Raw genomic sequence first — 22,529 nt, 5'->3', positions numbered from 1 at the left:
ATGATTAACCTGTACGTTTTTGTCTACCTCGACGACATCCTTATCTTTTCCAAGACCATGCAGGAGCACTGCCACCATGTCCGCCAGGTTCTCCAGAGGCTGCTACAGAACAATCTGTTCGCCAAGGCCCAGAAATGCGAATTTCATGTTCCCGAGGTCTCCTTTCTGGGTTTTATTGTACGGACAGGCCAACTCCAAATGGACCCAGCCAAGACCCTGGCCATCCGGGACTGGCCCACTCCCAAGTCCATCAAAGTGGTTCAGCGGTTCTTAGGATTTGCTAACTTCTACCGCAAGTTTATCAGGAACTTTAGTTCTGTAGCAGCACCCATGTCGGACCTCACCAAAGGGACAGGTGGATCTTATGTCTGGTCTCCTCAGGTGGAAAAGGCGTTCAAAGACCTCAAGCACCGCTTCTGCACGGCACCCATTCTGGTCCTCCCGGACACCTCCCAACCATTCATCGTGGAGGTGGACGCCTCGGACAGTGGTGTCGGTGCGGTGCTCTCTCAACGTTCGGAAGGAAAGCTGCACCCCTGTGCATACTTCTCCCACCGCCTGAGTCCTGCGGAGTCCCGGTACAATGTGGGGGATTGAGAACTGCTAGCGGTCAAACTGGCCCTTGAGGAGTGGAGGCACTGGCTGGAGGGAGCGCAACATCTATTCCTGGTTTGGACGGACCACAAGAACCTGGAGTACCTCCAGCAAGCCAAGAGACTGAACCCACGACAGGCTAGGTGGGCCCTGTTTTTCAGTCGGTTTGACTTCACCCTATCGTACCGCACCGGCTCCAAGAACACCAAACCTGACGCACTGTCCAGGCTGTTCTCTGCCACTAACAAGGAGAGTGAAGTCGGGCCTATTATCCCTGTGTTCCGGATTGTGGCCCCTGTCCACTGGGGTATTGAGGAGGCTGTCCGACGAGCCCAACGCCAGGACCCCGGTCCTGGGACGGGGCCACCAGGCCTCTTGTATGTCCCACATCAAGCCCGGGCCAAGGTTCTCCAGTGGGGTCACTCGTCCCCTCTCACCGCCCACCCGGGAGCTCGAAGGACCCTGGACTTTTTGCGAAGGCACTTCTGGTGGCCTAGCACGGAGAAGGAAGTGAGGTCATTCGTCCTTTCCTGCGAAGTGTGCACCAGAAGCAAGAACCCACGACAGCACCCCCAGGGTCTCCTGCATCCTCTGACCATTCCCCGGCGTCCCTGGTCCCACGTGGCAGTCGACTTCATCACGGGTTTCCCTGAGTCACAAGGTAACACTGTCATATTGGTCATAGTTGACAGATTCTCCAAGGCCTGCCGCTTTTTACCACTGTGCAAGCTCCCTTCTGCTCTTGAAACTGCTAAACTATTATTCACTCATGTCTTCCGAGTCTTTGGTCTCCCGCAGGACATCGTCTCAGACCGAGGGCCCCAGTTCTCCTCCCGAGTGTGGCATGGGTTCTGCAAGGTCATCGGAGCCACTGCCAGCCTCTCCTCTGGGTTTCACCCACAGTCCAATGGCCAGACGGAGAGGCTCAACCAGGACCTGGAAACCACCCTGCGAGGCCTGGCTATGGATAACCCGACATCGTGGAGCACCTGGCTGCCATGGGCAGAGTACGCCCACAACACCCTGCAGTCATCGGCCACCAAGCTGTCACCATTCCAGTGCCAATTCGGGTTCCAGCCACCTCTGTTCCCGGACCAGGAGGAGGACGCGGGGGTGCCCTCGGTCAACCAATATGTGAGACGGTGTCGCAAGACCTGGAGCAAGGTCAGGAAGACCCTCATCCAGACCTCCAGAACCAACCAGACTCAGGCCAACCGCCATAGAAGACCTGCCCACGCTTTCCGCCCTGGGCAGCGGGTTTGGCTGTCCACTAAGGACCTTCCGCTGCGGGTGGAGAACCGCAAGCTTGCTCCTCGCTACATTGGCCCCTTCAAGGTGGTGCGCAGGGTGAACCCTGTCGCCTACCGGCTCCAGTTGCCCTGGACTCTGAGATTCAACCCCACATTCCATGTTTCCTTGTTGCGGCCCGTACTGACATCCATGTATGCCCCTGCCCCTAGGAACCCCCCCCCCCCCCCGTATCTTCCAGGGTCAGACTGTGTTCACCGTGCATCGCCTGCTTGACTCCCGCCGGGTCCGCTGTGGGCTTCAATATCTAGTAGATTGGGAGGGCTATGGCCCTGAGGAACGCTGTTGGGTCCCCGCCCGGGACATTCTAGATAAAGGACTATGTCGGGACTTCCATTCGGCCCATCCGGATCGCCCTGGGAACGTCAGGAAACGCTCCTGGGGGGGGGGGGTGTCCTGTTAGGACTGGGACTGTTTTGGCCTCTAGAGGCCGCTGTTATTTCCATCTTGTCATGTTTGTTTTGGTCTCTAGAGGCCGCCACTGTGTTTTTGTGTTTGTCTTCATTGCCTGTTTCCTGCCCCGCCCTGTTCCTTAATTAGTGTGTGTATAAATACCCCTCTGTTTGTTCCCTTGTAACGGAGTCTTTTTCCTATGCTATGCCTGTTAGTGCTAGTTCCCTCTGTTCCATGTTCCTTGCCTGTGTCTTTGTGGTTTTTGTACTTTGCTTTCTTTTTGGACCTTTTTGAATTTTGTTTTTACCATTTTTGAGATCTTCTGAGCGTTTGCATTTTTGCCTTTTCTTTTCTTATTTTTGGACTTTGAACTTTTGGATATTTTTTATTTTCCCTTTATCTTCTGAGCTCTTGGATTACTTTTGTTTTTTGCCGTGGATTGTACATTTTGTAAATAAACTTTTTGATACTTTTCTACTTCCGCCTCACGCCTCTGCACTTGAGTCATCCCCCTGGTGGCCTAGTGGGGGTTTGCTGGATTATCACACCAGTGAACCAGGTTCAAATCCCAGCAAAATCCTAACAACATCCAACAGCACTACAGGTCTCTGGCATTTTCCTTTTTAGATGTAATTTAAAAAAAAATTATCTGTAGATATTTACTGATTTGGGCTTACAGTCACTCACGCACACTTGTGCCGGCTGTCCTCAAACACAAAGCTTGCCTGGCAACATGGCTGGATAAACAAATCTGCAGTTAAAATGACATCATGTGAAAGGCCCCATAACATATGCTGTTAGGCCCCATAACGAGTATGCTGTTCTGCTATACTATTATTACACTATTATATATTTTATAAATGGTTCCAATAAATATTTTAGAAAATGCATGAAAAATTTTTTATTTGTGACTACATTAACCCTACTCCCAAAGTAAGGAAACACACTGTGGTATCTGTAAATCAGTTCAATTCAATTAAATTTTTATTGTCATTAACACAATGTGCAGGCACAAGTGTAAACAAAAAGAGGGATGCAGCCTCACCAAACAGTGAAGTGGTGAGAACACAAGAGTATCAATAAAATCATAAGAGTAACAAGAAGCAAAAAAAGTATCAATAAGAACACAACAGAAGGAAAAGTATCACATATGTGCAAATTTGCATTGACTGAGGTAGTGTATGTTTGAGGTAATTGTAATAGTGCAAGTAGCATTGTAAACATAAAGTGACACTGTAGACATAAGGCAGTCGTGCCTATAAATATAAATGTATGAATTATAAACATGGCAGTCCTGAAAATGTCAGCAGTGCAGAAGAGAGCCATTAAGGTGCAGAGACAGGGGAAGGAGGGGCAAAGGGGGGAATGATAAGAACTGAGTGGGTAGAGTTCAGTGGTAGCTAGGTTCAGATGCATAACAGGTTGGTGGAAGAAGTTGTTTCTGAGCCTGGTAGTGCAGGGTCTGAGACACCTGTAGCACCTCCCTAAGGGCAGGGAGAGAACAGGGCATATTGGAATGGGTGGGACAGGCCAAGTTGGAATGGATGGGATCCCTACTGATCAGGGCCGTAGCCAGCATTTTAAAATTACTGAGGTCCATGATGTGCGCGCAAAGCGCGCGCCGAAAATTTTTTGACATATTTAAATGAGAGGGGTGAATTACACGTCACACAAGAGATCTATTCCTGAAATCACTTTTAATGGTGTTTGAACTGAATATCATCAGTTTTGAAAGGAAAAAAAAAATCATGTGTGTGGCAAGAGTAAGAATAATTTAAGCTTGTTTAATGGTTTGATCTGGCCCAAGCAATGAGGACAAAACTGCGCTGCTTCGAAAATGTAAATTTAACAGCTTCATGAAAGTGCACTGATGGTTACCATGAAAAAAAATGTGTCTCCTGCACTGCGTTCACTCCCCCGAGTCGCGCACTCATTCATTTTTGTGTTCTTGGTCTCAGAGCCGTGCGCACGAAACAAATGCAGAAGACAGAATCAACGTTTAACATAATTAACAATGCACTTTTTATGGAGACGTTTTAATGTTATTCTTTATTTTTTTATCCAGTTGAATATTTAGCGTACGAATGTATTTTCAGCTCTTAAAAATGACCGAGGTCCGGAGCGAGGTGGCCTTATAGCTGGCTACAGCCATGCTACTGATGCTGATGCATGAGCACAGGCAGTGTTTATGGTAAATATCTTTTATGACTGTGAGCTGGGTACTGATGATATGCTGGGTCATCTTGACCATTCGCTGCAGGGCTTTCTGGTCTGCTGATGAGCACTTACCATACCACACTGAGATGCAACAGATAAGGATGCTCTCAATCGTGCAGCAGTAGAAGTTGGTGAGTATTTTGGGAGATAGGCAGGCACTCCTCAGCCTTCACAGGAAATGCAGGTGCTGTTGGACAGCCATGGCCTAAACACTGGTTCGATTCCCTGGACTAGTAGGAAAATCCATGGCTGAAAACCAAAGCACCTAACCCTCAGCTGCTCCCCTGGTACTGGGTATGTGTGTGTGCTCATTGTATGTCACTCTAGATAAGTGCATCTGCTAAATGCCTGTAATGTAATCTTGGTCCTTGTTCATGAGGGAGCAGGTGTTTGTTGACCAGGAGAGGTCCTCATTGATGCGAACTCCAAGAAATTTAACTCATTCCTTATGAAATACTTCAATTTTTTCAGTCACGTTTTGACGGAATACTTTTTGTGAAAATCACGAATTTAATAGGTACATTCAGTTAAATGTCTTTTACATTTGAAAACACTTTGAACTTTGAAAACACATTGAAATAGAAAACCGCTGTGCTCTCACAGCCATCTGTACCTGAAAAAAAGACTAATTATGACCAAAAAAATTTTTTCAATATACTTACCTGTCCCTGATGCACAGTATTCCACTTGATAAGCAAATAAAGCGAATAAACCTTACTAAAGTCTTTTCTCTTTTTGAAATAAACAGAATTGTTCATGTCTTTATCTCACGTATTTGAATAAATTATTCTACATTGAATGAAGAGTAACTCACAATGTAAAAACAGTAACTAACACAACTTATTTACACAGACAGGTCATCAGTAGATCAACTGCTCAGTAACTATCCATCAATGCTGCATCACTTTGTAGTGTGATAGAACAGAAAGCAGTCCTTTGGATGGAGGTGTGGAGTTCCAGTGCAACCAGAACAAACCTTCTGGGGTTTCCCGCTAATTATAATATCCAAATGTGGTCTATATGCAGTCCTCTACAGCTCTGATTGGTCAAATTCATGTGTACTGCTTTATTATGGGAGTTTCTGAGGGAATTCCGTATGACGTCACCAAAGCCGATAGTACCGGCTTTCCGTAGGGAATGGGAAAATTCGTCGAGCCGCTGTCAGTGGGTTGCCGTAGGGAATGAGTTAAAGCTGGGCATATGTTCCACTTTGACCCCATAGGGGGAAGTGGCTGCAGCTTTTGGACTGTAGGTTGTTATTTTGTTGTTAGTGATTTGGTCTACAATTGTGGTGTTGACCACAAACTTTATTAGTGAGTTGTAGTGGTGGATTGGCAGGCAGACATGGGCAAAGAAGGAATAGAAGAGGGAGCCCAGGACACAGCCTTGGGGTGAGAGGTGGGCATCTGTACTGAGGGTAAGGTTAGAGGATGTGTGATTGCCTAATCTAACAGACTGAGGTCCTTTGGTCAGGAAGTCCAGGGTCCAGTTGCAGAGGAGCGGTTAAGGCCAAGGCAGAGAAGTTTAGTGGTCAGCTTGGAGGGGACGATGGTGTTGAAGGCAGAGCTGAAATCAATGAACAGCATCTGTATGTATGTGTTTTTATATTCCAGATGGGTCAGAGCAAAGTGCAGGTCAGTAACAATGACATCCTCCCTTGATCTTTTGGGATGGTAGGCAAATTGGATGTGGGTCAAGCATTGAAGGGATGGAGTCTTTAATGTGGGCCAGAACCAGTCTCTCAAAGCACTTTATGGCAATGGGGGTGAGTGCTATGGTGTGGAAGTCATTTAGACATGAGTGTGATGACTTCTTGGGGATGGGGATAATAGAGCTGGTCTTAAGGTATGTGAGGACTATGGACTGGGAAAGTGAGGGGTTGAATATTGTGGTAAAAACCTCAGCCAGCTGTTTTTTTGTTGTGACAGCCTCAGTGCAGAAGTTAATAAGATGACAAAGTAGATGTATAATGTCTATGAGAGCCATAAGTGGCTGAGTGTGTAAAAATGCTGTAGTCTGTGTTATCAAAGCAGTCCTGGAGTTCAGAGACAGCCCCCTCTGACTGCTGGTTTGATGCGTTTTATGAGGGCTCCATTAGCTGAGGCCAGGAACAGACAGAGATGGTCAGACTGCCCAAAGTAGGGGCATGAAGTAGCCTTATACAAGTCCCTAATGTTAGCTTAAAGGTACTCCAAGGTGTTTAGTCCTCTGGTGGGGCAGGATACATCTTGAAATTTAGGTAAAACCATCCTGAGATTGGTATGGTTGAAATCACACTATGAATCTGCCTCTGAGAATGGCATTGTCCAGGTGTTTGGTTTGTTGTCTGCTGACAGAATACTGTAGCTGATTAAGTGCTACCATAGCATTAAGAGGGATGTAAACAGTGGCAATGGTAATGGGCGTGAACTCCATAGGCAGGTAAAAAAGACTACATTGAACCATATGGAGCTCAAGGTCAGCAGAGCAATGCCTTTTGGCACTGACTTCCACACCATCACACTCACCCCCATTGCCATAAAGTTAAGATTATTGCACAAAGTTAAGATTTAAAGTTTAGATTACTGCACCAAGAGTTATTGAAAAATACACAGACATCCACCGCAGATCTTGCTGGTGTTTGCTCTCCTGTCGGCATGGAAGGCTGTGCAGCCTGCTAGCTCATTAGCCATGTTGATGATATTGTTTCCGAGCCAGGTCTCTGTAAACACCAGAACACAGGAGTTTTCCAGCCTTTTCTGAGAGGATAGCCAGAGTTTTATCTCACCCATTTTATTAGGCAGCAAGCAGACATTGGCCAAGAAGATACTCGAAAGGGAAATGTTATGGGGAGTGCCGCTAAGCTTAGCTTCTAGCCCAGCTCAATTCCCCCTCTTCTCTTTATGCTCCTGACAGGGCCTGTGCCTCCACTGTGAGACCGGTGAGCAGACAATCACTTTACATTACAGGCATATGCTCTTATCATTTGGCAGTAGGCACAAAGGAGGTTCATAATTGTTTAGACTTTAAACTATTTTCTTCGTCTAACATCATCTTCATCCAACATATTCTTACATTTAGCAGACACTCTTATCCAGAGCAATGTACAACAAGTACACACATACCCAGTGCCTGGGAAGCAGTTGGGGGTTAGGTACCTTGCTCAAGGGCACTTCAGCCATGGATTTTCCTGCCAGTCTAGGGAGACTTTGGGCCCAAAGCAGCTTCTCTAACCATTAGGTCATGGCTGCCCACAATGTCAATGAGGAAACTGTCTATGATGAAAGCAGGGAGTATGCATCCTTTCTGTGATTTAAAAGTTCCAGATGGCTGTCAAAGAGAGAAAGCATTGTCTAAGCTCATAAATAAACTTGAAACTAGTGTACAATTTAAAAAATGATAGATGGATGGATGGATGGATTATAGCACTGTGTTAGGAGTCACAAAAACCACTGCATCCTGTGCACCACCAAACTGCAACCAGAAACTGGACATTCAAGGATATTAATTTAGGGATCATGAGGGATTCATTAGAGGATGGTGAGGTGTCACAGTGCCTAGACTCTGCTGGAGTAGTGAGGGAGCAGCAAATTGGACAAGGGACTGGAGAAGAAACCTGAGCAGCACAGGGGAAAATAACTGTTCACATGCTAGAGAAAGAAGAGGTAGCTGGAGATGTTGATGTAGTTTCAGCCAGGTGGCCCACAGTATGTTTAGCGCAGGGCAGAGAGGAGCTGTAAGAGAAGATGTAGGTCCTGGACTTCCAGCAGAATGGCAGGTTTTTAGCACTTTTCAGACCAAGACAGAGTTACATTAAGGTCCAGGACATCCTTTTTATAGAATAAGTTTAGATATACCTTCTCTTAGTGCTATGGGGATTCAAACCAGCAATGTCCGTCAAGCTGCTGAAGATGGAAATTGTTGTGGAGATGCTGGACTTGTAGTGAGAGGTTGAAATGCTGTGAAACCTGTAAGAGCTTAATGGAAATAGCAACTTTGAGAAGTAAAGTGGAAGAGAAGATGTCAGTTTGATGAAGAAATGTTTGCAGATTTTAACAAAGGATGTTAGACGAAGAAAATAGTTTAAAATCTAAACAATTATGAACCTCCCTTGTGTCTACTGACCAGCTGAGTGAGAAGAAGGTGGAGATAAGGGAAAACACAGTGAAACCTTTATTTAGAAAAAGCTTTATTTTGCTATTCACAGTCAGGAAGTTATCCCTTACCTAACCTGACAGCCTTCCAATAGCATTTCAACAACATGTGCATGCTGTAGTCAGACAGCTGTCCAAAGCCATGCACATGTTATGTGCATGTACATGTTGTGTTGGTCAGAATAGCAGTTCAAATGGCATGCAGTCCCCGGACAGCAGTTTGATAACTTGCCAGGCAGCTGAAAAATGCAAATGAGAATGCCATGCACATGCTATTTAGCATGCAAATCTGCATGCCATGGACCAATACATGCTGTCATAGCATGCACAAGCTATTCATGGTCTGCATGCTATTGTAGAACAGCTGGCATGAGCCTGCATGCCATGTCAGACAGCATTTGCATGCCATGCAGATATCTTCATGCTGTTGGACAACTGTCTACATGTTAAAATAAAACTGCAGTTCCTTTTGATGAGGGTTCATACAACTTGTACAAGTCAAGACAAGTTTATTTGTATAGCGCTTTTAACATCAGACATTGTTGCAAAGCAACTTTACAGAAAATTAAAGACTTTATGTGCTAATTTTGCCCTGAATAAATTTATCTATCTATCCCTGATGAGCAAGCCTGTGGCAAGGAAAAACTCCCTCAGATGACATGAGGAACAAACCTTGAGAGGAACCAGACTCAAAAGGGAACCCAACCTCACTTGGGTGATAACAGATAGCATGATTATAAATAACTTGCTTGTTTAACTGTGTCCTATATAATTACAAAGTACAACTGTGTAACCAGGAAATCAATATAGTTTGAGCATGAAGTCTATTTTTTTGAAGTTATCAACTGTTCATTGATGGAAACTTGACTGCAAAACTGTTCATGCAGTCCTAAATTTATCATGGCAGTTTTAATCCTAAACCATCATAGCAAAGCTATAAGTGTCCAGAGCCATCTTCCAAGTGTGATTTTCAACTGTCCATATGAGGCCATCCTCCACATGAGCAATGTGATGAGACTCCAGCCAGACGTAAATTAGATTAGATTAGTAAGTAAGTAAGTTTAATTTGTATAGCACATTTAAACACAGCATACACTGACCAAAGTGCTGTACAGAGTCAGTATTAAAAGACAAATTATCAAAAGAAAATAAAAAAGAAATAAATAAAATAAAACTATAATAATAACAACAATAACAATTAAAGCCGCAAGCGGCCTCGACGGGCCCTCGCGCCAGCGGCCAAGGGGGGCGGGGGCATGCGTCCCCGCGAAATACCTTCCACAGCTTCTTCGGCAAGAGACATTACTCCCACAATGGCGACAAAGCACAGAATCGGACACAGAGTACACGGTGCGCTGAGATGTTGTCATGGACAGAACATTTTATGCCATGGCTTCCTAACCAAATTAATGTATTTACCTCATCAGTCACCAAGCTATAGCTACATAGGATTGTCTTCTGTTAGACATCTATTAGTCTGTATGTAATGCTACAACACTTGCTCCCGACAGCCTACCCATCCCCCACAAGTCATGTGTGTTTAAGGCAACCAAAACAACATACTCCTGGTGCCTCATGATTGTAAACACCTCTCCTGCAACTGCTACAGCGCAATGAGCGCCCCCAGTGGTGAAAGTTCACCAAATTTGGTATACATGTCAAGGGACCTATGAAGAGTTGTTGTGTCAAGTTTGATCAAGTTTGACCAATCAGAAGCCGAGATATAAATTGTTGCCTGAAAACAGCGCCCCCAGTGGCAAAAGTTCACAAAATTTGGGAGATATGTCAGGTGACCTGTTAAGAGTGTGCGTATCAAGTTTGATCAAGATTGAGTAAATAGAAGATGAGATATTGATTTTTGAAGAATAAATGTTTTGGTTTTTCCCATGTCAGTAGGTGGCGCTATGCTGTACATGAGCGATTATGAGTTGGAAAAATAAGTGTCTACAACAGCAACATACTATCACAAGGTAGTGGTGTGAAGGAAAAGCATTATGGAATTATTTACCAAAAACCCGTTTTGGAGCAATTGCGTCGGCCAAAAACAGTGGCCCACATGGACGAAAATTCCCAAAATGTGGTATACATGACATGGGAGGTAGTAAGAGGGTGGCTGTGAAGTTTGACCAAATTTGAGGAAAGATTGCAATTTTTGCCCAAAAATAGCGCCCCCAGTGGCGAAATATCACAGAAATTGGGTAGCATGTCAGAAGCCCAATGAGTGATTTGCGTGTGAAGTATGAGCAGTTTTGAGCAATTAGAAGATTTGTTATGAATTTTTAAGCATGTAAAATTTTGCATTGAAAATTTATTGACGTATAACTTCTGAACGGCTTATCCTACGTGAAACGTATTTAGGAACTTTTGTCAGCCATGTCTGTAGATGATGTCTATCAATTTTGGTGACATTCCTATGAACGGCCTAGGAGGAGTTGCGCCGTCTTCGTGGCCATGCATTTCGCACAAAAGTGAAATTACCTCACTTCCTGTTGGGCGTGGCTAATGCATTGGCATTACATTTTTGTCCGGCTTAGTGAGATACATATGCGTACCAAATGGCATGCCACTACTACAAACTACATGGCACCCAGGCACCTTTATGCGGGAGGCCAAAATCACAACGACTTAGGGGGCGCTAAAGAGGCCCTGAGGGCCGCCTGGATCTGGGCTTCTGGTTCTCAGTAGCGGTGGCAGTCTAAGAAAAAGGAGCCAAATTTCGTGCGTTGTCGACCATGGCAAGCGCCCCAATAAGGGTCTTGTAAAGAGTTTGCTTGCCAAGTTTGACAAATCAGAAGCTGCAATATCATCTTTGCCATAACCAGCACCCCCAGGGGCGAAAGTGCACAAAATTTGGCGTATATGTCAGGTGAGCTATGAAGAGTTTGGGTATGAAGCTTGATGACAATTGAGTAAATAGAAGATGAGATATAGATTTTTGAAGAATAAATTTTGTGGTTTTTCCCATGTCAGTAGGTGGCGCTATGCTGTACATGAGCGATTATGAGTTGGAAAAATAAGTTTCTACAACAGCAACATACTATCACAAGGTAGTGGTGTGAAGGGAAAGCATTATGGAATTATTTACCAAAAACCAGTTTTGGAGCAATTGCGTCGGCCAAAAAGAGCGCCCCCCATGGACGAAAATTCCCAAAATGTGGTATACATGACATGGGAGGTAGTAAGAGGGTGGCCGTGAAGTTTGACCAAATTTGAGGAAAGATTGGATTTTTTGCCCAAAAATAGCACCCCCAGTGGCGAAATATCACAGAAATTGGGTAACATGTCAGAAGCCCAATGAGTGATTTGCGTGTGAAGTATGAGCAGTTTTGAGCAATCAGAAGATTTGTTATGAATTTTTAAGCATGTAAAATTTTGCATCGAAAATTGATTGACGTATAACTTCTGAACGGTTTATCCTACGTGAAACGTATTTAGTAACTTTTGTCAGCCATGTCTGTAGATGATGTGTATCAATTTTGGTGACATTCCTATGAACGGTCTAGGAGGAGTTGCGCCGTCTTCGTGGCCATGCATTTCGCACAAAAGTGAAATTACCTCACTTCCTGTTGGGCGTGGCTAATGCATTGGCATTACATTTTTGTCCGGCTTAGTGAGATACATATGCGTACCAAATGGCATGCCACTACTACAAACAACACGGCACCCAGGCACCTTAATGTGGGAGGCCAAAATCACAACGACTTAGGGGGCGCTATAGAGGCCCTGAGCCCCGGCCAAGTTTGGGCTTTTGGTTCTGAGTAGCGGTGGCAATTCTCGGAACTGGTGCCAAATTTGGTGCGTTTTCGCCCATGGCAAGCGCCCCGAAAATGGCCCAACAGCGGAGAAAAATAAAGAAGAAGAAGAAGAAGAAGAAGACGGAAGAATAATAATAGTGAACTCTTACAAGAACAATAGGGCCTTCGCCCTATAGGGCTCGGGCCCTAATAAGCTGATGGTTAGGGAAAGGCCAAGGAGTAGAGATGGGTTTTTAGCCTAGATTTAAAGGCAGAGATGGAGGGAGCAGATCTGATGTCTGGTGGGAGCTGATTCCAGAGACATGGAGCAGCAACAGAAAAAGCTCTGTCACCTCTCTGCTTCAGCCGCGAGCGAGGTACATGAAGAAGCCCTGTGTTAGAGGATCTTAGAGACCTTTGGACTGAGTGGGGCTGTAAAAGGTCATTGATGTAGGCTGGGGCCAGCCCACTGAGTGCTTTAAAAACAAATAATAAGACTTTAAATTGTATTTTAAAAAAGACTGGGAGCCAGTGTAAGGAGGCCAGAATGGGAGTGATGTGCTCACGTCTCCTGGTGCCAGTTAAAAGATGTGCAGCTGTGTTTTGGACCAGCTGTAAACGTCTAAGTGAGGTTTGAGGGAGGCCAGGATAAAGGGAATTGCAGTAATCCAATCATGATGTGATAAAAGCATGGATGACTATTTCAAGATCGTTATGAGATAGGAAGGATTTGAGGCAGGAAATCACTCTGAGTTGGTAAAAACTATTTTTGACCACAGTGCTAATCTGTTTGTCAAAACAGATCGGAGTCAAGGAAGACACCCAGGTTTTTAGCAGAGGGTGTGACATGAGGAGTGAGGTGACCTAAATCGTTCACTGTAGTGCATCTTGCCTTGGAGGGACCAAAAATAATTACTTCAGTCTTGTCATCATTTAGCTGGAGGAAGTTGTTAGCCATCCAATTTCTGATGTCTTCAAGACAGACAAGGAGAGATTGGATGGAGTCCCTAGATTTTAAGGGCAAATACAATTGAGAGTCATCTGCATAAAGGTGAAAGGAAATGTTGTACTTTCTAATGATGTCACCAAGTGGGAGCATGTAGAGACTGAAAAGCATGGGACCCAAGATGGACCCCTGGGGGACCCCATAGGAGACAGAGGCAGTTGATGAGGAGAAATGGCCAGTGGAAACAGAGAAGGTCCTATGTTTAAGGTAGGACCTGAACCAGTGAAGAGCAGTGTCCCTGATGCCCACCTGCTGGTCTAGACGGCTGAGGAGGATGTTGTGGTCAACAGTGTCAAACGCAGCGCTAAGGTCGAGTAAAACCAAAATGGCATTATCACCAGAATCTAAAGTGAGGAGCAAATCATTAGTTACTTTAAGCAGGGCTGTTTCAGTGCTGTGAAGGGATCTGAATCCTGACTGAAAAGGTTCAAGTATGTTACGGGTGGTCAGAAAAGGAATCAACTGTGACAGTATAGCTTTTTCTAGAACTTTTGAAAGAAAAGGGAGCTTGGAGATGGGGCAATAATTTTGCAAACATTGGGCTTCGAGGTTGGGTTTTTTAAGTAGGGGTTGGACGACTGCATGCTTAAAAACGGTAGGGACAGTACCAGATGTGAGACATGAATTTAGAATTATTTGAATCGATGGCCCAACAGCATCAAAAACATCCTTTATGATACAGGAAGGAATGGCATCATAGGGGGATCCACTGGGTTTCATATGTAAAACTAGTTCCCGCAATTCACTGAGAGAGATGGGCTAAAATTGATTAAGAGTAGAAATAGCTAGTGCACGAGAGTGAACAGGTAGAGCAGTTGATAAGGAGGGCGTAAACACTGATCTGATGTGATTAGATTAGATTAGATTAGATTAGATTAGATTAGATTAGATTAGATTAGATTAGATTAGATTAGATTAGATAGAACTTTATTGATCCCTTTGGGTGGGTTCCCTCAGGGAAATTAAGATTCCAACAGCATCATTACAGGATAAACAGAGAATAGAAAATAGAGAAAAAACTTCTAGATAAATTAAGTATTTACATATACAAATATAAAAAGAATAAGATATGGGGAGGGGGGAAGGGGCCAGCAGGAGAGATATTGCACTTTATATTGCACATTATATTGCACATTGTCCAGTATTGCTTATTGTTAGGCTAGGCTACTGCTCCTTCCTGTCCTCTGTCCTCCTGTTACCCCTCCTCCCCCCCAGAAAGGAGTTGTACAGTCTGATGGCATGAGGGACAAAGGAGTTTTTAAGTCTGTTCATCCTGCACTTGGGAAGGAGCATTCTGTCACTGAACAGGCTCCTCTGGTTGCTGATGACGGTGTGCAGAGGGTGACTGGCATCGTCCATGATGTTCAATAGTTTGTCCATAGTCCTCTTCTCTGCCATCATCACCAGAGAGTCCAGCTTCATGCCAACCACAGAGCCAGCCCGCCTGATCAGTTTGTCCAGCCTGGATGTGTCCTTCTTGGATGTGCTGCCCCCCCCCCAGCACACCACGGTGTAAAACAGGACACTGGTGACCACAGACTTATAGAATATCCACAGGCATTTCCTGCAGATGTTAAAGGACCGCAGCCTCCTAAGGAAGTATAGCCTGCTCTGTCCCTTCCTGTATAAAATGATTGGTGTTGGAAGTCCAGTCCAGCTTGCTGTCCAGCCACAGTCTGAGGTACTTGTAGGAATCCACAGCCTCCACCTTGACTCAATCAGAACTGGTCGTGACCTTGGTCTGGACCTCCCAAAGTCAATGACCAGCTCCTTGGTCTTCAAGGTGTTGAGCTGCAGATGGTTCCTGTTGCACCACACAGCAAAGTCCCTCACCAGGCTCCTATACTCCTCCTCTCTGTTGTCACTGATGCACCCAATGATGGCTATGTCGGCAAACTTCTGAATGTGACACAGCTCCGAGTTGTAGCAGAAGACCGCGATGTACAGGGTGAAGAGAAGAGGGGCCAGCACCATGCCCTGGAGTGCTCCGTTGCTGGTAATCACAGTGTCAGATGTGATGTCCTTCAGCCTGACGTACTGCGGACTGTCAATGAGGTAGCTGGAGATCCAGGTGACCAGGCAGGGGTCCACTCGCATCCTGTTCAGTTTGTCCTGAAGCAAAAGGGGCTGGATGGTGTTGAAGGCACTCGAGAAGTCCAAGAAGAGGATCCTCACTGTGCCATTTCCCTTATCCAGATACAAGTGGGCTCAGTGTAGCAGGTAGAGGATGGCATCTTCCATACCAACACCTGCCTGGTATGCAAACTGCAGACAGTCCTGGGCATGTTGTACCTGGGGTCTGAGGAGGCTGAGGAAGAGCCGCTCCAACGTCTTCATCAGATGTGAAGTGAGTGCCACCGGTCGGAAGTCATTCAGCTCACTGGGCTGATTCTTTTTAGGAACTGGAACGATGCATGATGTCTTCCAGAGGGTGGACACACTCCCCAGCTGCAGGCTGAGGTTGAAGATGCATTGGAGTGGTTCACCCAGTTCAGCAGTGCAGGTCTTCAGTAGTCGGGAACACACCTTGTCCGGGCCTGCTGCTTTCCTGGGGTGAAGCTTCCTCAGTTGATCTCTGACCTGGTCTGCAGTAATGCATGGAGGAGTCTGTGTTGTGACTCTGGTCTTTGTGTTGTTGCCTGTGATGGTTTTCACACCTTCCAGACCTCCCTCATGCTGTTCTCCTTCAGCTTCTGCTCCACCTTTCTCCTGTAGCTGTCCTTAGCTTCCCTCACACAGCGTTTCACCTCCTGCTGTGCTGCTTTCATCGCCTCCCTGTCCCTGATCCTGAAGGCGGCCTTTTTCCTGTTGAGGACAGCTTTCACTTCCTGTGTTACCCATGGCTTGTTATTAGGGTAACACCGTACAGTCTTAGCAGGGTCTGTGAAGATTCTCATTCATCCAGGTCATGGTAAACTGTGGGTGGTAAAAGAGAGCAACTGGACTTGCTTGAAGATTCTTGAAGACGTTTCACCTCTCATCCGAAAGGCTTCTTCAGTTCTGTCTGACTGGTAGGGAGCATCAGGTATTTATCCTCTCATGGATGAAAAGCTCATCTAAGGTGTCATTGAGTCATCCTGTTGGTGTGGGTCAACTGGGGGATGGTTGTGAACGGCCTCGAGAGTCATTAGGATGATCAATGGATTGCCCGTTAGGGTGATCAATGGAATGCTGATTCTCTCTGTCCTCCTGTGAGTCACTGAAAACAGCTGGGTTTTGGTGTGCATTCAGTTGTCTGGGAAGTGTGCCAAGGACTGCATTGTAGGTGGCTGATAAATGATGTCTTAGACCCCCACCTCTGTTCAGTGATGGCTGTTCCAGGTTGACAAAAATGGCTTCTTTAACTCCTCGCTCATACCAACGATCCTCTCTCGCTAAAATGCGTACGTTGCAATCCTGAAATGAGTGTCCTTTGTTGTTAAGATGAATATAGACAGCCGAGTCCTGGCCTGAGGAGCTGGCTCTCCTGTGTTGAGCCATGCGCGTGTGAAGCGGTTGCTTTGTCTCCCCAATATATGAGTCCGTGAATTCCTCACTGCACTGAATGGCATACACTACGTTGTCCTGTTTGTGTCTGGGTATTCTGTCCTTAGGGTGGACCAGTTTCTGCTTCAGAGTGTTACTGGGTCTGAAATGTACCAGAATGTTGTGTTTGTAGAAGATCCTCCTGAGTTTCTCAGATAGACCAGAAATGTAGGGAATGACAATGTTCTTGCATTTGTTCCTGTTATCCTCCTTGTCCGTTCTGTTCCTTTTTCTGCTCTTGAGGAAAGACCAGTTGGGATACCCGCAGTTCTGAAGTGCTTTCTTGATGTGATTCTGCTCCTTCTCTTTTCCCTCTATCGTTGTAGGGATATTCTGAGCCCTGTGTTGCAAGGTCCTAATGACCCCCAATTTGTGTTCCAGTGGGTGGTGAGAGTCAAAGAGTAGGTACTGGTCTGTGTGTGTGGGTTTCCGGTAGACCTCGATGCTCAGGCTTCTGTCTTGTCTAATGTGTACATCACAATCCAAGAAGGCTAGATTATTCCCACTGACGTCCTCCCAAGTGAAGTTGATGTTAATATCCACTGCATTGATGTGCTTAGAGAAGGCTTCCACCTCATGGGTTTTGATTTTAACCCAGGTGTCATCCACATATCTGAACCAGTGGCTGGGAGCAACTCCTGAAAAAGTGGTCAAAGCTTTATGTTCCACTTCCTCCATGTAAAGATTGGCCACAATAGGGGATACTGGTAAGCCCATGGCGCATCCATGCTTCTGTCTGTAGAAACTTTCATTAAACTGGAAATAAGTGGTAGTCAGGCAGAGGTCAAGCAGGGTGCAAACCTGGTCCGTGGTGAGGTTCGTTCTATCCAATAAGGTGCTGTCTCGAAATGCATGGACTCGTATATTGGGGAGACAAAGCAACTGCTTCACAGGCGCATGGCTCAACACAGGAGAGCCAGTTCCTCAGGCCAGGACTCTGCTGTCTACCTTCATCTTAACAACAAAGGACACTCATTTCAGGATTGCAACATACGCATTTTAGCCAGAGAGGATCGTTGGTATGAGCGAGGAGTTAAAGAAGCCATTTTTGTCAACCTGGAATGGCCATCACTGAACAGAGGTGGGGGTCTAAGACATCATTTATCAGCCACCTACAATGCAGTCCTTGGCACACTTCCCAGACAACTGAATGCACACCAAAACCCAGCTGTTTTCAGTGACTCACAGGAGGACAGAATCAGCATTCCATTGATCACCCTAACGGGCAATCCATTGATCATCCTAACGACTCTCGAGGCCGTTCACAACCATCCCCCAGTTGACCCACACCAACAGGATGACTCAATGACACCTTAGATGAGCTTTTCATCCATGAGAGGATAAATACCTGATGCTCCCTACCAGTCAGACAGAACTGAAGAAGCCTTTCGGATGAGAGGTCTTCAAGAATCTTCAAGCAAGTCCAGTTGCTCTCTTTTACCACCCACAGTCTTAGCAGGGGAAACCACATCTGCACAGAAGTTGAGATAATCCGTCAGACAGTGTGTCAGCCCCTCTATGTCCTCACAGTGTGGGCTAAGCAGCACATCCCAATCCGTGATGTCATAGCAGTCTCTGAGGGCATCTTCCATTTCAGGGGACCGCCTCCTGATGGAGCTAGTTGTTGCAGACTGCCTTTCAAATGGGGGGTGTACTTCAACTGTAAACGAACCAGGTTGTGGTCAGATTTCCCTAGTTGGGGGAGGGGTGTGACTCTGTATGCATCCCTCACATTAACATACAGCAAGTCAATTGTCCTGTTGTTCCTTGTTGGACAATCCACTACCTGGTAAAAAGCAGGCAAAGTAGAGTCCAAAGTAGCATGATTAAAGTCCCCAGAAATGACCATAAATGCCTCAGGGTGCTGTGTCTGCAGCCTTGCTGTGACAGAGTGACCGGGCCTGCTGCTTTCCTGGGGTGAAACATGCAGCGGCTGCGGCTGCCCTCGGAGGGATGTAAACACAGATGGTGGTCACGTAGGGCATCAGGATGGATCAGGCAGGTCTGAAGAGCAGAAGAGATCAGCAGTACTGGTGTCTCAGAATCGACATGGAACTCGACAGAGAGAGACAGACAGAGGGAGAGATGGGGGAGAGAGGGAGAAAACACAGGTTGTTGGGTATCCCCCATGTCACCTAATGGTTAAGAACAGGATACATTTTGTGCTGAGTGCAAGCAGGGACTCTGACAAGACTAACTATTGCCGCTTTTCCACTACAAACGCGGCTGAGTTGGGCTGAGCCGTGCTGTGCTGAGTTGGGCTGAGTGGAGCTGAATGGGGCTGTTGGAGTTGCATTTCGACTACAACCGCGTTGAACCGTGCTGGCTGGAAGTGGGTGGACACATTGGGTGGAGTTAGCGAAAGTGGGTGGACGTCACGTGATGTCGTTAGGCGGCGCAAACAGTGACATCAGTGACCTTTTAAGCGGTAGTCTCACGACCCGGATAGTAAACAATAAACATGGAGGACATGGAGTCGTTAGTGTTGCTGGTCTTGGTGCTGTGGCTTGTTGTCACCGACAACGCCAACAGATACTGGCAAGAGCGCATAGATGAGGCGAGGCGCATAAGGCTTCATAATTCTCGTAATTCTTCTTCTTCCGGGTTTACGGTGTTTACAGATCCCAGCATGCTCGCGGGACGTGTGTGGGCATGTGAGGACACTCCTCCTCACCAATCAGTGCACAGGGGAGTGTCTCCTCACGCCCCTAGCCCCACTCGGCTCGGTTGGGCTCGCTTCAGCCCCACTCCAAAACCGTGCGAGTTTTGGGTGCTGAGTAGGGCTGAAGCGAGCTGAGTCATGCTGCTCTGAGGTAGTCGAAACGCGAGCTGTGTCGGGCTGAAGTGAGCTGAAAAAGGGTAGTGGAAAAGGGCCATAAGACAGCATAACTAAAAGGGACAGCCAGAAAGTAACACAGACATTAGGGAGCCCTGGGACATAAAGCAGCCAGCCACTACACCATCAACAAACCTGAGTGAATGTGTGGGGGGGGCACAGCATCCATACATCCCAGTTTACTAAAACACTCTATGCCTGAAGACCCTCCAGATCTACTCCTTTACCTCATATAAAAAAAAAACTATTAACAAAAGGCTTGATTAAAAATATATGTTTTCAGCCTAGACTTAAACACTGAGACTGTGTCTGAGTCCTGAACACGACTTGGAAGGCTGTTCCATAACTGTGGGGCTTTGTAAGAAAAGGCTGTTCCCCTGACATTAGCCTGCACTATTTGAGGTCCCAAAAGATAGCCTGCAACTTTTGATCTAAGTAAGCATGGCAGGTCATAAAGTACCAGAATTTCGTTCAGGTACTGTGGTGGAAGACCATTCAGTGTTTAAAGGGCACATCTTGGGTATATTTAGGAGCAAGATCAATGTAATTCTCCTATTTTATATTAAACTTTGGTCAAAGATCTGTTACATTTTGCTTTTTGGGCAATTTTTTTACCTTGTGCAATACCAGAAAAATTCAGTTGAAATCAAGCCATTTGAGGCAAATTTGTCTGCCACTGAAAAAACTTGGCATTTGGATTTCCTGGCAAATAGTGAGTTTCGTGACGTCACGTGCGGGGCGCCTCATTCTGAATCCCATGTCAGCGTTGGTTTGTTTATGTTGAAAAAGTGAGAATCCGACCTGGTGGTTTTCTGCAAATTTCTTCAATGTTATCACATAATTATTAAAATGGTTAATAGATGTATCGTAGGAGGGTGTAGCAATACCAATCATGATGGGATTAGTAGTCATCATTTTCCAAAAGACTGGACAATGAGAGAGAAATGGGAGCGCGTCGTGTGAGGCACCCGGAAAAACTGGCAACATGCAACAGACCACAGCATTATATTCTTCATCCAAAGGTGAAGTAACATTGTGCTCAGGCGCCAATTCCATATTTCAATGCAAAATCGCTAGCTGCTAAACTTGGTCTACACAGACTGTGCACTGAATCCATGCAGGATCTCTCTGCCTGCTGGCGGATCTGCACGTGACGTCAGGAATCTGGATCAATATGGCTCCAGACTCCCTTGGGATTTTTCTAGACGCATTTTGTGATTTTATTTTTTTCTGCTGTAGACAGATGGCCTTGTGCAAAATTACCCTTCTGGATGAGTGTGTAAAGGGACATACTTTCATATAAAAATACACTAAATTGGTCCAGGATATGCCCTTTAAAGGTCAATAGTAGTATTTTTTAATCAATGTAAAATTGAATTGGGAGCCAATGCAACATGGATAAGATTGAGGTGATGTGGTCATATCTTCTAGTTAAAGTAAGGACTCTTGCTGCTGCATTTTGAACTAACTGGAGCTTGTTTATGCACTTACTGGAATATCCAGACAATAAGGCATTATAATAATCCAAACTAGAGGTCACAAAAGCATGAAATAGTTTTTCTGCCTCATGTAGTGACATTACATTTCTTATCTTAGCAATATTTCTGAGATGAAAAAAGCTATCCTCGTAATGTTATCAATATGAGTTTCAAATGAAAGACTGGAGTCAATGATCACACCGAGGTATTTTTATTGCTGCACGTGAAGAAACAGAAAGGCCATCCAGAATTACTATATAATTAGAAAACCTACTTCTAGCTGCATGTGGTCCGAGTACAAGTACTTCTCTCTTGTCAGAGTTAAGCAGAAGGAAGTTAATAAGCATCCAGGATCTAATGTCCTTTACACGTTCCTCAATTTTATTAAACTGGTGTCTCTCATCTGGCTTTGCAGAAACATACAACTGTGTGTCATCAGCATAACAGTGGGAGCTAATACCATGCTTTCAAATAATATCACCCAGAGATTTTATATATATATAATTTTTTTTTTAAAAAGCAATGGGCCTAAGACAGAACCTTGTGGAACACCAAACTTTACCTTAGTATGCATTGAAAAACCACCATTTACATCAACAAACTGATAGTGATCAGTTAAATAAGAACTGAGCCAGTAGAGGGCCGTTCACTTAATTCCTACAGTGTTTTCTAGTCTATCCAGGAGAATGGATTGATCAGTGGTGTCAAAGGCTGTGCTAAGGTCAAGCAATACAAGCAGGAAGACACAACCCTGATCAGATGCCAACAGTAGGTCATTTATGACTTTAACCAGTGCTGTCTCTGTGCTATTATGAGGTCTAAATCCTGACTGATACATTTCATGGATGTTATTCCGATGTAGATATGAGCATAATTGCTGTGCCACAGCTTTTTCTAGGATCTTGGAGAAAAAGGGCAGGTTTGATCATTGGACAGTTGACAGGTGTCAAGGTCAGGTTTTTTAATCAGGGGTTTGATAACGGCTAACAGTTTTTATATATTTATTACATATTTTTCTGCTACTGTCTCAGTGTATCAAAGGTTGATGTCTTGCATATTTTTAATTTGAATATCCATTCAATTTTGAAGTTTTTATAAGACTGTGTGTAAACTGAATAAATGTACATTTACTTTTAAAGATGCAAGGATTATACTAAAGATCATTCAGCTTCTTAATGATTGGACATGGGGAACAACATACAATTTTCTCCACAAAATGACAGGTAGGCACAAAGGCAATGACAGAGCCCATTGACAGAGAAAGTGTTGAAAACAAATTATCTTGAAGTAACTGTAGTATGGTGA

At 45.2% G+C, this 22,529-nt stretch overlaps 1 pseudogene; it reads left to right on the top strand.

The window, feature by feature from the left end:
• The window catches only part of LOC132897568 (cytosolic phospholipase A2 gamma-like), an 82,744-nt pseudogene that overhangs the window by 38,214 nt on the left and 22,001 nt on the right, over positions 1 to 22,529 (top strand).

The sequence above is a fragment of the Neoarius graeffei genome, chromosome 14 (genome assembly GCF_027579695.1).
Source record: "Neoarius graeffei isolate fNeoGra1 chromosome 14, fNeoGra1.pri, whole genome shotgun sequence".
Taxonomy (NCBI): Eukaryota; Metazoa; Chordata; class Actinopteri; order Siluriformes; family Ariidae; genus Neoarius; species Neoarius graeffei.
This window is presented reverse-complemented; position numbering and strand designations above follow the sequence as displayed.